Raw genomic sequence first — 14564 nt, 5'->3', positions numbered from 1 at the left:
AAAACATTGTCCTCAAAATTCTACACATAATACCCCCGTCATGACGATGACATTTTTTTTTTAGTTTATTTGCAAATTTATTCAAAAGAAAAAAAAACATATTTTTGCTCAATACTTAGTTGGTGCAGCAATTCCAGTCTCAAGTCTTTTGAATACAATCTTGGCACACCTATCTTTGGGCATGTTATATGCACATGTTTTTTTTAAAAATCCTTAATAAATTTGCAAACATTAAAAAAAAAATAACTCACCTGGTCATTATAGGGTATTGTGTGTAGAATTTTGAGGACAACATTGAATGTATTCCATTTTGGAGTAAGACGAACGTAACAAAATTAAGAAAATGTGTGAGTACTTATTTTGTCCTCAAAATTCTACACACAATACCCCCGTCATGACGATGACATTTTTTTTTTGTTTATTTACAAATTTATTAAAAAGAAAAAAAACATATTTTTGCTCAATACTTAGTTGGTGCATCTTTGGCCGCAATTCCAGTCTCAAGACTTTTTTAATATGAGCTTGGCACCTATATTTGGGCACGTTATATGCACGATTATAAAAAAAATCCTTAATTAATTAGCAAACATAAAAAAAAAACGAATTCACATGGTCATTATAGGGTATTGTGTGTAGAATTTTGAGGACAACATTGAATGTATTCCATTTTGGAGCAAGGCGAACGTAAAAAAGTGAAGAAAATGTGTGAGTACTTATTTTGTCCTCAAAATTCTACACACAATACCCCCATCATTATGATGACATTTTTTTCTTTTAGTTTATTTGCAAATTTATTAAAAAGAAAAAAAAACTTATTTTTGCTCAATACTTAGTTGGTGGACCCTTCCAGTCTCAAGTCTTTTTGAATACGAGCTTGGCACACCTACCTTTGGGCACGTTATATGCATGTTTTTTTTTAAATCCTTAATAAATTTGCAAACATTAAAACAATAATAACTCACCTGGTCATTATAGGGTATTGTGTGTAGAATTTTGAGGACAACATTAAATGTATTCCATTTTGGAGTAAGACGAACGTAACAAAATGAAGAAAATGTGTGAGTGAGTACTTATTTTGTCCTCAAAATTCTACACACAATACCCCCATCATTATGACGACATTTTTTTTTTTTAGTTCATTTGCAAATTTATTAAAAAGAAAAAAAACATATTTTTGCTCAATACTTAGTTGGTGCACCTTTGGCCGCAATTCCAGTCTCAAGTCTTTTTGAACACAAGCTTGGCACACCTATCTTTGGCCACGTTATATGCACATGTTTTTTTTTTTAATCCTTAATAAATTTGCAAACATTAAAAAAAATAATAACTCACTTGGTCATCATAGGGTATTGTGTGTAGAATTTTGAGGACAACATTAAATGTATTCCATTTTGGAGTAAGACGAACGTAACAAAATGAAGAAAATGCGTGAGTGAGTACTTATTTTGTCCTCAAAATTCTACACATAATACCTCCGTCATGACAATAACATTTTTTTTTGTTTATTTGCAAATGTATTAAAAAGAAAAAAAACATATTTTTGCTCAATACTTAGTTGGTGCACCTTTGGCAGCAATTCCAGTCTCAAGTCTTTTTTAACACAAGCTTGGCACCTATATTTGGGCACGTTATATGCACATGTTGTTTTTTAAAATCCTTAATAAATTTGCAAACATAAAAAAAAAAAATGAATTCATATGGTCATTATAGGGTATTTTGTGTAGAATTTTGAGGAACACATTAAATGTATTCCATTTTGGAGTAAGACGAACGTAACAAAATGAAGAAAATGTGTGAGTACTTATTTTGTCCTCAAAATTCTACACATAATACCCCCATCATGATGATGAATATTTTAATTTTTTTAGTTTATTTGCAAATTTATTAAAAATAATAAAAACATATTTACACACATTTTCACAGCCTTTGCTCAATACTTAGTTGGTGCACATTTGGCAGTAATTCCAGTCTCAAGTCTTTTGAAATTTGATGCCACAGGCTTGGCACACCTATCTTTGGGTACTTTATATGCACATGTGATTTTTTTTATCTTAATACATTTGCAAACAAATAAAAATGTCATAATGGGGTATTGTGTGTAGAATTTTGAGGACAACATTGAATGTATTCCATTTTGGAATGAGACTAACGCAACAAAATGTAGAAAATGTGAGTACTTATTTTATCCTCAAAATTCTACACACAATACCCCCATCATGATGATGATGATGTTTTTATTTATTTATTTGCAACTGTATTAAAAAAAAACAACAACATAGAGTGGGGCAAAAAAGTATTTAGTCAGCCACGGATTGTGCAAGTTCTCCCACTTAAAATGATGACAGAGGTCTGTAATTTTCATCATAGGTACACTTCAACTGTGAGAGACAGAATGTGGAAAAAAAATTCACATTGTAGGAATTTCAAAGAAATTATTTGTAAATTATGGTGGAAAATAAGTATTTTGTCGACCATTCAAAGCTCTCACTGATGGAAGGAGGTTTTGGCTCAAAATCTCACGATACATGGCCCCATTCATTCTTTCCTTAACACGGATCAATCGTCCTGTCCCCTTAGCAGAAAAACCGCCCCAAAGCATGATGTTTCCACCCCCATGCTTCACAGTAGGTATGGTGTTCTTGGGATGCAACTCAGTATTCTTCTTCCTCCAAACACCACGAGTTGAGTTTATACCAAAAAGTTATATTTTGGTTTCATCTGACCACATGACATTCATCCACGTGCTCTCTGGCAAACTTCAGACGAGCCTGGACATGCACTGGCTTAAGCAGGGGGGACACGTCTGGCACTGCAGGATTTGATTCCCTGTCAGCGTAACCTTTGTCACTTTGGGCCCAGCTCTCTGCGGGTCATTCACCAGGTCCCCCCGTGTGGTTCTGGAATTTTTGCTCACCGTTCTCATGATCATTTTGACCCCACGGGATGAGATCTTGTTTGGAGCCTCAGATCGAGGGAGATTATCAGTGGTCTTGTATGTCTTCCATTTTCTGATAATTGCTCCCACAGTTGATTTTTTCACACCAAGCTGCTTGCCTATTGTAGATTCAATCTTCCCAGTCTGGTGCAGGTCTACAATTCTTTTCCTGGTGTCCTTCGACAGCTCTTTGGTCTTGGCCATAGTGGAGTTTGGAGTCTGACTGTTTGAGGCTGTGGACAGGTGTCTTTTATACAGATAACGAGTTCAAACAGGTGCCATTAATACAGGTAACGAGTGGAGGACAGAAGAGCTTCTTAAAGAGGTCTGTGAGAGCCAGAGATCTTCCTTGTTTGAAGTGACCAAATACTTATTTTCCACCATAATTTACAAATAAATTCTTTAAAATTCCTACAATGTGAATTCCTGGATTTTTTTTTTCACATTCTGTCTCTCACAGTTGAAGTGTACCTATGATGAAAATTACAGACCTCTGTCATCATTTGAAGTGGGAGAACTTGCACAATCGCTGGCTGACTAAATACTTTTTTGCCCCACTGTATGTTGTTGTTGTTGTTGTTTTTTTAATAAAGTTGCAAGTAATAAAAAAAAAAACATCATCATGATGGGGGTATTGTGTGTAGAATGTTGAGGATAAAATAAGTACTCATGTTTTCTACATTTTGTTGGAATCAGACTAATGTTACAAAATGTATAAAATGTGAGTACTTTTTTTGTCCTCAAAATTCTACACACAATACCCCCATTAGTTTGCAAATGTATTGAAAAATAAACATTTACACATGTTTTCACAGCCTTCGCTCAATATTTGGTGCACTTTTGGCGACAATTCCAGTCACAATTATTTTTAAATACAAACTTGGCACACCTATCTTTGGCCACTTTATGCATGTGTGATTTTTTTTTAAATCCTTAGTAAATTTGCAAAGAGTAAACAAAAAAATATATGGTCATTATGGGGTATTGTGTGTAGAATTTTGAGGACAACATAGTCTTATTCCAAAATGGAATACATTCAAACCTAAAAATGTAGAAAATTTCTCCTCAAAATTCTACACATGAAAATCGTGATGATTTTTTTTTTTTGGGGTTAAAAATAAAATAATTCACATGGTCATTATGGGGTATTGTGTGTAGAATTTTGAGGACAACATAGTCTTATTCCAAAATGGAATACATTCAAACGTAAAAATGTAGAAAATTTGTCCTCAAAATTCTACACATGAAAATCGTGATTTTTTTTTTTTTGTTAAAAATAAAATAATTCACATGGTCATTATGGGGTATTGTGTGTAGAATTTTGAGGACAACATAGTCTTATTCCAGAATGGAATACATTCAAACGTAAAAATGTAGAAAATTTGTCCTCAAAATTCTACACACAATATCCCTATCATGATGACGATTTTTTTTTTTTTTAGTTAAAAATAAAATAATTCACATGGTCACTATGGGGTATTGTGTGTAGAATTTTGAGGACAACATTGAATGTATTCCATTTTGGAATAATAAAATGCGCAAAAGGTGTGAGTACTTTCCGGATGCGCGTTGGAAAGTCGGGATGGAAAAAAACAACAACAAAAAACGAGTTTCTACCTAACACTAAAGAATTCACTTCGAGCGAGGATCCTTTTGTGTAAATATCCACTTTTCTTTGCATGGATTGAGTTTTTGGATCGTCCCTGAGTTGTTTCACTCCTTTTTAACGGAACTAAAGGTTCCCGTTTCAATGTTGCAAGTGTTGCTTTCTGTGAGTTGCTCGACGTGTTTACGTGAAACCACCTTTTGGCTGGCGACTTTCCTTTGGGACGATGAACCGCACAAGGAGGGATATTTCTAACCAAAACGCCACAAAAGACGGTCCGTGATCCGGCGCCAGGATTTACCTCCCGCTCCTTATTTCTGTTAAATTATAAAACCGCCCACGCAAATTCCAGCCTGATTATTTCCTTCTTGCTTTATTCGAAACTGAACATTCTTTTAGTCATGACGCATTTAAGTTTAGACGCACAGTCCCGCTTCTCCTTTTTGTGTTCCTACCTTTCTGGTTTTGTACGTGTATGACAAGGTGATTAAAAGAATCTCAAGAGAATTGTCTTTTGTTACGTTTGTCGGATCCGACGGTGTGATGACATGCAGCTGTATGACCAAATGCCAAATAAACACTGCGACATGCACCACGAAGCTCTCGTTTATTGGATTTGCACGCTGCAGGAGCAAAGGTCACCGCCTCTGTCCATGGTGCTGAGGACGGAGCACCATCAGACGGTGTTGTCGGCGAGACACAGCTGGCACTGGCGATTGGATTGCACAGGCGGATACGTGTTAATCTAATCATCTGTGGTCTTTAACAGTAAGCTGCCGGGAGCAGGAGGAAAGAGAGGATACGGACGTGACTGAGAAGGACAATGTTGACAACATTGTCATTAAAAACTTTGTTAAACCTGCATGCTTGGCTCCGGTGCCGTGTCTGACAGTGGGAGCGCTAAGAAGCGACTTCCACACACGAAGTTATTTATTACTTTTGTTGCACGTGGGAGTACCGTATTTTCCGGACCATAGGGCGCACCGCCGATGAGACTTCATATTGTGCCACACATTTTCAATGGGAGACAGGTCTGGACTACAGGCAGGCCAGTCTAGTACCCGTACTCTTTTACTATGAATCCACCCTGTTGGCATTGTCTTGCTGAAATAAGCAGGGGCGTCCATGATAACGTTGCTCCAAAACCTGTATGTACCTTTCAGCATTAATGGTGCCTTCACAGATGTGTAAGTTACCCATGCCTTGGGCACTAATGCACCCCCATACCATCACAGATGCTGGCTGTTGAACTTTGCGCCTATAACAATCCAGATGGTTCTTTCCCTCTTCGGTCCGGAGGACATGACGTCCACAGTTTTCAAAAACAATTTGAAATGTGGACTCGTCAGACCACAGAACACTTTTCCACTTTGCATCAGTCCATCTTAAATGAACTCGGGCCCAGCAAAGCCGGCGGTGTTTCTGGGTGTTGTTGATAAATAGCTTTCGCTTTGCATAGTACAGCTTTAACTTGCACTTATAGATGTAGCGACCAACTGTATTTAGTGACAGTGGTTTTCTGAAGTGTTCCTTAGCCCATGTGGTGATATCCTTTCGAGATTGATGTCGGTTTTTGATACAGTGGGATTGAAGGTCACGGGCATTCAATGTTGGTTTTCGGCCTTTCTCTATATTTTCTGCCCTACGATATTACGGACCATGGACGGTGAAATCCTTAAATTCCTTGCAAATTACTCATTGCGAAATTTTCTTTAATAATTTGCTCGCGCATTTGTTGACAAAGTGGTGACCCTCGTCCCATACTTGTTTGTGAATGACTGAGCATTTCATGGAAGCTGCTTTTATACCCAATCATGGCACCCACCTGTTCCCAATTAGCCTGCACATGTGGGATGTTCCAAGAAATGGATGGAACTATTTTAAAGGGCTACTGAAATAAGCAAAGTCCATAAAAATAAAGTGAGAGTTAACGCTAACACAGACCTTGGTCAAAGTTCTTCACCAATCGCTTGAGGTGGAATAGTTTTTGCCGGAGTTCTTTGCTCTCCCTTTTCTTGGCTTGATAGTCAGGCGCCTGGAAGAGACATAGACTCCATCAATAAAACTGTTTAGTTAACAAACATTAGGGCTAAAAATAGGGAGCTGGAAAACAAACCAACATGCTCCCCATTGGAATAAAGAGATGTATTTGCACATTCAATGAATACCATATTTTCCGGACTATAGGGCGCACCGTTTTGTGGGCGGTCTTATTTACGTGGCTCACCTTCGACGGCGTCTTCTCGCCGTCATCTTTGTTGTAGCGGTGTAGCGTGCAAGGACGGGAGTGGAAGAAGTGTCAAAAGAACTGTTTTAATGGCTGTGGAGGCGTGGGCGTGGAACCGGGTGTGCAAGGACCGGCCTCGAAGACAGCGACAGGTGAGTAGATGGCCCAGGTGGGCCTTGTTATCTAATCACCTGTCGCCTTCATTAGCAGCAGCCGGGACGAGACACGACAGTTGGAGTGGGAGCCAGAAAGAGAGAGGGAGACGGACTGAGAAAAAAAGACAATTTGCTGGAAAGCAAAAGCCTAGGACGACTTATGAAAATAAAACTGTTGTGCCCTGAAATCCGGGTTCTCACGGCAGTGTGTGGTGGTCCGCAGAACCCACTCGAGGGCAACCTCTACAATGACATTCAGACTTTACTTCCATCAATAACGGAGCAGCATCTCCTCATCCGAAAACAACAACACCGAGATGAGTCCTGTGAAAAAAACATCCCGTCTAATAACTAAAGTTCCTTGGGTGAATAATCGTCAATTCACTACACCGGTATGTTTTATCGCCTTCATGGCGAGTTTACTGCCAGATATAAGTAAGAACTTTACACTACTTTATACTACAATAACAAGATAGAGAAAAAGTAGAAGCTTGTCGACTACAAAGGCGGATGCGTGCATTTTTTCTGGACTTATGCAGATCCCAAATACAGATCAGCAGGTACCAGAAGGTAAGAAAAGTTGCTTTTGCATAATATTGCGAAATAAAACGCCAGATAATGTCTTACCTTATACACACACCATAATAATACTCCTATGTTGAAGCACAGTACAATCCATCAAGCGGTGTGGCTTCATAGCTTACCAAAGTCCTACTAAAATATTTTGATGGATTTTTGAGCGCCGTGTGTAATGTTCTATATTTTCAATGGAACATATAAAATGTTGGTGTGGTTTACTTGAGTCATATTGCCATCAAGGTGCAGTCTACACATATCTCTTATGTTTGACTGCCATCTACTGCTCACACTTATCATTACACAATGTACCAAATTTGAAACCTGTCTATTAATAAGGACAAAACACAAAAGTATAGCGTAATTTTGAATAAGGGTCATGAGAGATTCCTTCAAAGGAGCATGTCTCGTCAAAACACCGGCAAATAATTTCAATCAAACGGAATTTTTTTTTTCTTTTAACAAAACTTTGACCTCGCTTTCTCCGACCTACGCCACGAGGTTATTGTCCGTCAGAAAAATAACCTGCACATTTTTCATACTCACCCTTTGGAGATCTTTCAGTCTGTTGTATTCATCGGCCACACCCTGACAAAGATACACATGCATTTATAATGAATGGAAAAAAATACATATTAAAAGCATTTTGTCAGAATAATTGTATATAAGTTTTCACACAACTTGGTGTTCCATTGACAAAAAAATCTATCTTCCATCTAATCAAGCAAAAGGATTGTAAAACTCCACTGTGTGCGTTGGGATGCGACATGGAGGTGTCGGTTTCTGTCATCTATTGTCCTGACCCGAGATCTACAAAGCGTAGAGGATGCAGCCCCCAGGCACCTTTTCTTTGAACTGTTTATGACCGAGTGCAAGAGAAGTTTATGACCCCCCCTCCCTTTCGAAACAGCTGCAGCTATGTAATCAGAGAGACAGGCAGACTGTGCGAAGTTGCAGCCCACTCTTGAACTAAATTGAATCCTGTCTCTGTTTGATTTCCTTTGCTTCTTGTCTTGCCTAATAGATGTCTTCGGTGTTTGAACCTGACACGTTTGTTAGGACTTCGCATGGCTGCAGTTGTGTGACCTCAAGTATGCAAAAATCTAGGAGAGCAGAAAACAGGTAAGATGATTTTAATTTCATCAAAGTAAAAGATATAAACAGAAAGCAGTCTTGCATGGAGATGTTCCCAACATGGTTTTAACTTCGAGCACTGAGGAGTGCTCGAGTGAAACATAAATAGACCTATGTTGATTGACAGCAGCTGAGGACCGCTGCCAATCAACGGCGAGTGTGACAAAAACAGTGCTCAGCGGAGTAAACAGGAAGTATGACAAAATAAGAGCACTGAACAGGAAATAAAGTACGAAACACGAAAAATTATCAGAAAGTAAGTGACAGATCGTTACAGGATCTCCCCCTCAAGGAACAGATACCAGATGTTCCCTGGAAAAGAAAAATGGAAATAAAAATGTCCACAAAGTAAGGGAGGATTTGGTGGAAGGTCGCCAAACCTCGTGTCCCCGCAGCCAGCGAGGGAAAGTCAGGTGGCGACGGCGCGTAGCGCGCCGCTGGAACTGGCGGGGCGGGCGGCCACGGAACAGCCACATCATTGGCCGAAAAAGAGATGAGTGCATCCCGCGAGGAGGACGCCCAGGGCACGGCCACATCCGCGGCTGACGTGGAGGCGGGCGCGCTGAAGCAGGCCCGGAGACAGCACACAAAGCGGCGGGGACTGCAGCCAAAACAGATACCTCTGCAGGAGGCGGCTGAGGAGCCGATGTTGGTGCCGGCGTGGAAGCGGCAGACGTCATCAACGGCGTGGAAGCGGCAGACGTCGTCATCGGCGGTGTCGAAGCGGCAGATGTCATCGGCGGCGTGAAAGCGGCAGATGTCATCGGCGGCGTGAAATCGGCAGATGTCATCGGCGGCGTGAAATCGGCAGATGTCATCGGCGGCGTGAAATCGGCAGATGTCATCGGCGGCGTGAAAGCGGCAGATGTCATCGGCGGCGTGAAAGCGGCAGATGTCATCGGCGGCGTGAAAACGGCAGGCGTCATCGGAGGCGTGATTGTTGCAGATGTCATCGGCGGCGTGAAAGCGGCAGATGACGCCGGGCGAGGAGCAGCAAATGCCGGCCGAGGAATAGCGGATGCCGGCGGTGACGAAGCCTGGCGTGGTGCTGCTCTTGGCGGCGTTGGAGCCGTGCGTAGTGCCGGCGTTGGAGCTCGGCGTGGAGCCGGCGTTGGGGCTCGGCGTGGAGCCGGCGTTGGGGCTCGGCGTGGAGCCGGCGTTGGGTCTCGGCGTGGAGCCGGCGTCGGGGCTTGGCGTGGAGCCGGCGTTGGGGCTAGGCGTGGAGCCGGCGTTGGGGCTAGGCGTGGAGCCGGTGTTGGAGCTGTGCGAAAGCCCGCCAGGGACGTAGATGTCTCCGTGGAAGGAGACGCAGGCGGGGATGACAGCGGTGTGTGCCAGGCTGCACCGCAGTGTATAGTGGGCCCCCCTCCACTAGGTGGCTGCCAGACACCGTTCACACATGCGGGAAAACGTGCCTGCTCGTCGCAGTCCCCCGGTGCGAAAACCAGGGACGGGCGGGAGGGGACCAGGAGGAGGGACGAAGACACGTCCCGTGCCGAGTCCCAGCAGGAGGACAAAAGCGACCTCACTGTGGGCTCCACTGGAGCTCTCGGCGAACCAAAAAAGAGAGCGGGAGCTGGCAAAAAGAGCAGCCGGGGAGCAGCCGCTGGAAGCTGCGTAGGAGCAGGGAGAAGCAGCTCAGCAGACGACGGGAAGGATGGCGGCGGCGGACGTGCCGGTCGGAGAGCCGCAGTCGGCGACGGAGCCGCAGGAGCCGCGAGACGTGAAGGAGGAGGCGGGCGCGCCGGTCGGTGAGCCGTAGCCGGCAGCGTTGCCGAGAGGAAGGATGGCGGCGGAGGACGCGCCGGTCGGAGAGCCGTAGCCGGTAGCGTTGCCGCGGGAGCCGCGAGGCATGCAGGAAGTGGCGGACGTGCTGGTCGGAGAGCCGTAGCCAGCCGTTGAGCCGAGAGGAAAGATGGCGGCGGGGGACGCGCCGGTCGGAGAGCCGAAGCCGGTGGCGTTGCCGCGGGGAGAGGGTCCGCGTCTGTAGGCTGGGACCGCACAAACCTGGCCTTCAAGTCCTCCAGGAATTGTGCGGTCCAGAACGTCGGCTGAGGATTGCCGACAGGGATTCTCGCGAGGTCACAATTTTCTGGCTCGAAGTTACAGTTAGGACTTCGCATGGCTGCAGTTGTGTGACCTCAAGTATGCAAAAATCCAGGAGAGCAGAAAACAGGTAAGATGATTTTAATTTCATCAAAGTAAAAGATATAAACAGAAAGCAGTCTTGCATGGAGATGTTCCCAACATGGTTTTAACTTCGAGCACTGAGGAGTGCTCGAGTGAAACATAAATAGACCTATGTTGATTGACAGCAGCTGAGGACCGCTGCCAATCAACGGCGAGTGTGACAAAAACAGTGCTCAGCGGAGTAAACAGGAAGTATGACAAAATAAGAGCACTGAACAGGAAATAAAGTACAAAACACGAAAAACTATCAGAAAGTAAGTGACAGATCGTTACAACGTTTAAACTTGCACCAATTTAAAGAGAGTACAAATGGACACTGCAGTATTTATGAACATCTTCTTAAAGATTGTACATGTTGCAAATATTTGTATTCACAACAGGGGTTGGATGTATTTTCATTGCAACTGTATTTCAGGAATAAGAAATGCATGATTGCAGACCACCGAAATGTATCCCACTGGGCAAGCTACTTAGCCTAACTACATTTCCCAGGGGCTAGGCGGTAGCTTAGCTACTTTTTTAACAAGTTGCAAATCCTGTAGCTTAGCTACTTTTAGAGCCAGGTAGCGAGGTAGCTTACATCAAACAATAAAGAGAGAAAATGGACAGTTTTTTTTTTTTTTTTGTCAAAATATAGATAGATGATGTTTTTTTATTGTAGGTAGAGAACATGAATCCCATTATAGGGGTGGGCCAAAGAAAAGGCAAACTAAATAAATAGATAGAGTGACCCCTAGAGGTAGTTGTAGGTGTCCCCAGCTAAATGACAGATAGTTAATAGTAATATTTGTACACTTACATGAACATTGATATTATACATGTGGACCATAAATAGAAATGTTGTTCAATGTAGCTTTGATGTAGCTAGCTACTTTTGCCATGTAGCTTGCTACAATTCTCTGGGGATAGCTTCCCCTGTAGTTTAGTTACATTTAATGGAGAGTAATTTGTAGTTTAGTTACATTTATTGGAGAGTAACTTTTAGCTTAGCTACATTTAATGGAGAGTAACTTGCATCTTAGTTACATTTAATGGAGAGTAACTTCTTGCTTAGCTACATTTAATGGAGAGTAACTTGTAGCTTAGTTACATTTAATGGAGAATAACTTGCATCTTAGTTACATTTAATGGAGAGTAACTTCTTGCTTAGCAACATTTAATGGAGAGTAACGTGTAGCTTAGTTACAATCAATGGAGTGACTTGTAGTTAAGCTCCATTTAGTAGAGAGTAACTTTTAGCTTATTGATATTTAATGGAGAGTAACATGTAGATTAGTTACATTTAATGGAGAGTAACTTGTAGCTTAGTTACAATTAATGGAGAGTAACGTGTAGCTTAGTTACATTTAATGGAGAGTAACTTGTAGCTTAGTTACAATTAATGGAGGGTAACTTGTAGCTTAGTTACATTTAATGGAGACCAGAAAAACTAGAAGTAATACAAACATAAGGCGCACTGTCCGTTTTAGGGAAAATGAAAATATTTTTAATGCAAATTTTAGTCCGAAAAATCTTGTATATCAGTTTTTCAAAAGGGTGGCACTTGTGTGTTGTGTCTCTGCTTGTGTGGGTTCACTCCAGCTACTCTGGTGACATGTGTTTGGTCAATACTTAACGTTCGAACTGGAAAACTTTGTCATTTTATTGACTTTATTTTTTTGACAGATGTGTAATGTTCTATATTTTCAATGAAACATTTAACGTTTTAGGGTTGTTTGCTTAATTTCAAGCGTCATGTATTGAACAGGCGTCAACATGCAGTCCACACGTGTTTCTTATGTGTGACTGCCATCTACTGGTCACCATGTACCAAAACCAGAAGTAATACAAATATAAAGCGCACAGTCCGTTTTAGGGAAAATGTTGTGCACCTTGTAGTCCGAAAAATCCGGTATATCAGTTTTTCAAAAGGGTGGCACATGTGTGTTGTGTCTCTGCTTGTGTGGGTTCACTCCAGCTACTCTGGTGACATGTGTTTGGTCAATACTTAACGTTCGAACTGGAAAACTTTGTCATTTTATTGACTTTATTTATTTGACGGATGTGTAATGTTCTATATTTTCAATGAAACATTTAACGTTTTAGTGTTGTTTGCTTAATTGCAGGCGTCATGTATTGAACAGGCGTCAACATGCAGTCCACACGTGTTTCTTATGTGTGACTGCCATCTACTGGTCACTTGGTGCCAAAACCAGAAGTAATACAAATATAAGGTGCACTGTCCGTTTTAGGGAAAATGTTGTGCACCTTGTAGTCCGAAAAATCCGGTATATCAGTTTTTCAATGGGTGGCACTCGTGTGTTGTCTCTTTGCTTGTGTGGGTTCACTCCAGCTACTCTGGTGACATGTGTTAGGTCAATACTTAACGTTTGAACTGGAAAACGTTGTCATTTTATTGACTTTATTTATTTGACGGATGTGTAATGTTCTATATTTTCAATGAAATATCAAAAGTTTTAGTGTTGTTTGCTTAATTGCAAGCGTCATTTATTGAACAGGCGTCAACATGCAGTCCACACGTGTCTCTAATTTGTGAGTGCCATCTACTGGTCACCATGTACAAAAACCAGAAGTAATACAAATATAAGGTGCACTGTCCGTTTTAGGGAAAATGTTGTGCACCTTGTAGTCCGAAAAATCCGGTATATCAGGTTTTCAAAAGGGTGGCACATGTGTGTTGTGTCTCTGCTTGTGTAGGTTCACTCCAGCTACTCTGGTGACATGTGTTTGGTCAATACTTAACGTTCGAACTGGAAAAATTTGTCATTTTATTGACTTTATTTATTTGACGGATGTGTAATGTTCTATATTTTCAATGAAACATTAAAAGTTTTAGTGTTGTTTGCCTAATTGCAAGCGTCATGTATTGAACAAGCGTCAACATGCAGTCCACACGTGTTTCTTATGTGTGACTGCCATCTACTGGTCACTTGGTACCAAAACCAGAAGTAATACAATTATAAGACGCACTGTCCGTTTTAGGGAAAATGTTGTGCACCTTGTAGTCCGAAAAATCCGGTATATCAGTTTTTCAAAGGGTGGCACTCGTGTGTTGTCACTCTGCTTGTGTGGGTTCACTCCAGCTACTCTGGTGACATGTGTTTGGTCAATACTTAACGTTCAAACTGGAAAACTTTGTCATTTTATTTTACTTAATTTTTTTGACGGATGTGCAGTTCTATATTTTCAATGAAACAGTAAAAGTTTGAGTGTTGTTTGCTTAATTGCAAGCGTCATTTATTGAGCAGGCGTCCACCTGCAGTCCACATGCGTTTCTTATGTGTGACTGCCATCTACTGGTCACCATGTACCAAAACCAGAAGTAATACAAATATAAAGCGCACTGTACGGTTTAGGGAAAATGAAAGGATTTTATGTGCACCTTGTAGTCCAAAAAATCCGGTATATCAGGTTTTCAAAAGGTGGCACATGTGTGTTGTCTCTCTGCTTGTGTGGGTTCACTCCAGCTACTCTGGTGACATGTGTTTGGTCAATACTTAATGTTCAAACTGGAAAACTTTATCATTTTATTTTACTTAATTTTTTTGACGGATGTGCAGGTCTATATTTTCAATGAAACATTAAAAGTTTTAGGGTTGTTTGCTTAATTGCAAGCGTCATTTATTGAACAGGCGTCAACCTGCAGTCCACACGTGTCTCTAATGTGTGACTGCCATCTACTGGTCACCATGTACCAAAACCAGAAGTAATACAAATATAAGGCACACTGACCGTTTTAGG

General features: G+C 41.5%; 1 protein-coding gene and 1 pseudogene across 2 annotated transcripts in view; one reads left to right on the top strand and one right to left on the bottom strand.

Annotated features, from left to right (window-relative positions):
* The window catches only part of nr2f6a (nuclear receptor subfamily 2, group F, member 6a), a 38314-nt gene extending 33174 nt beyond the window's left edge, over window positions 1-5140 (top strand). For both annotated transcript variants that reach the window (XM_061919826.1, XM_061919825.1), the window contains exon 6: window positions 1-5140. This exon is cut by the window's left edge and continues 1071 nt beyond it. The gene's annotated coding sequence lies outside the window, so the exon portion shown is untranslated.
* LOC133568899 (uncharacterized) overlaps window positions 4427-14564 on the bottom strand; it is a 70806-nt pseudogene continuing 60668 nt past the window's right edge.

This window comes from Nerophis ophidion, linkage group LG14 (assembly GCF_033978795.1).
Source record: "Nerophis ophidion isolate RoL-2023_Sa linkage group LG14, RoL_Noph_v1.0, whole genome shotgun sequence".
In the NCBI taxonomy this organism is placed as follows: domain Eukaryota; kingdom Metazoa; phylum Chordata; class Actinopteri; order Syngnathiformes; family Syngnathidae; genus Nerophis; species Nerophis ophidion.
This window is presented reverse-complemented; position numbering and strand designations above follow the sequence as displayed.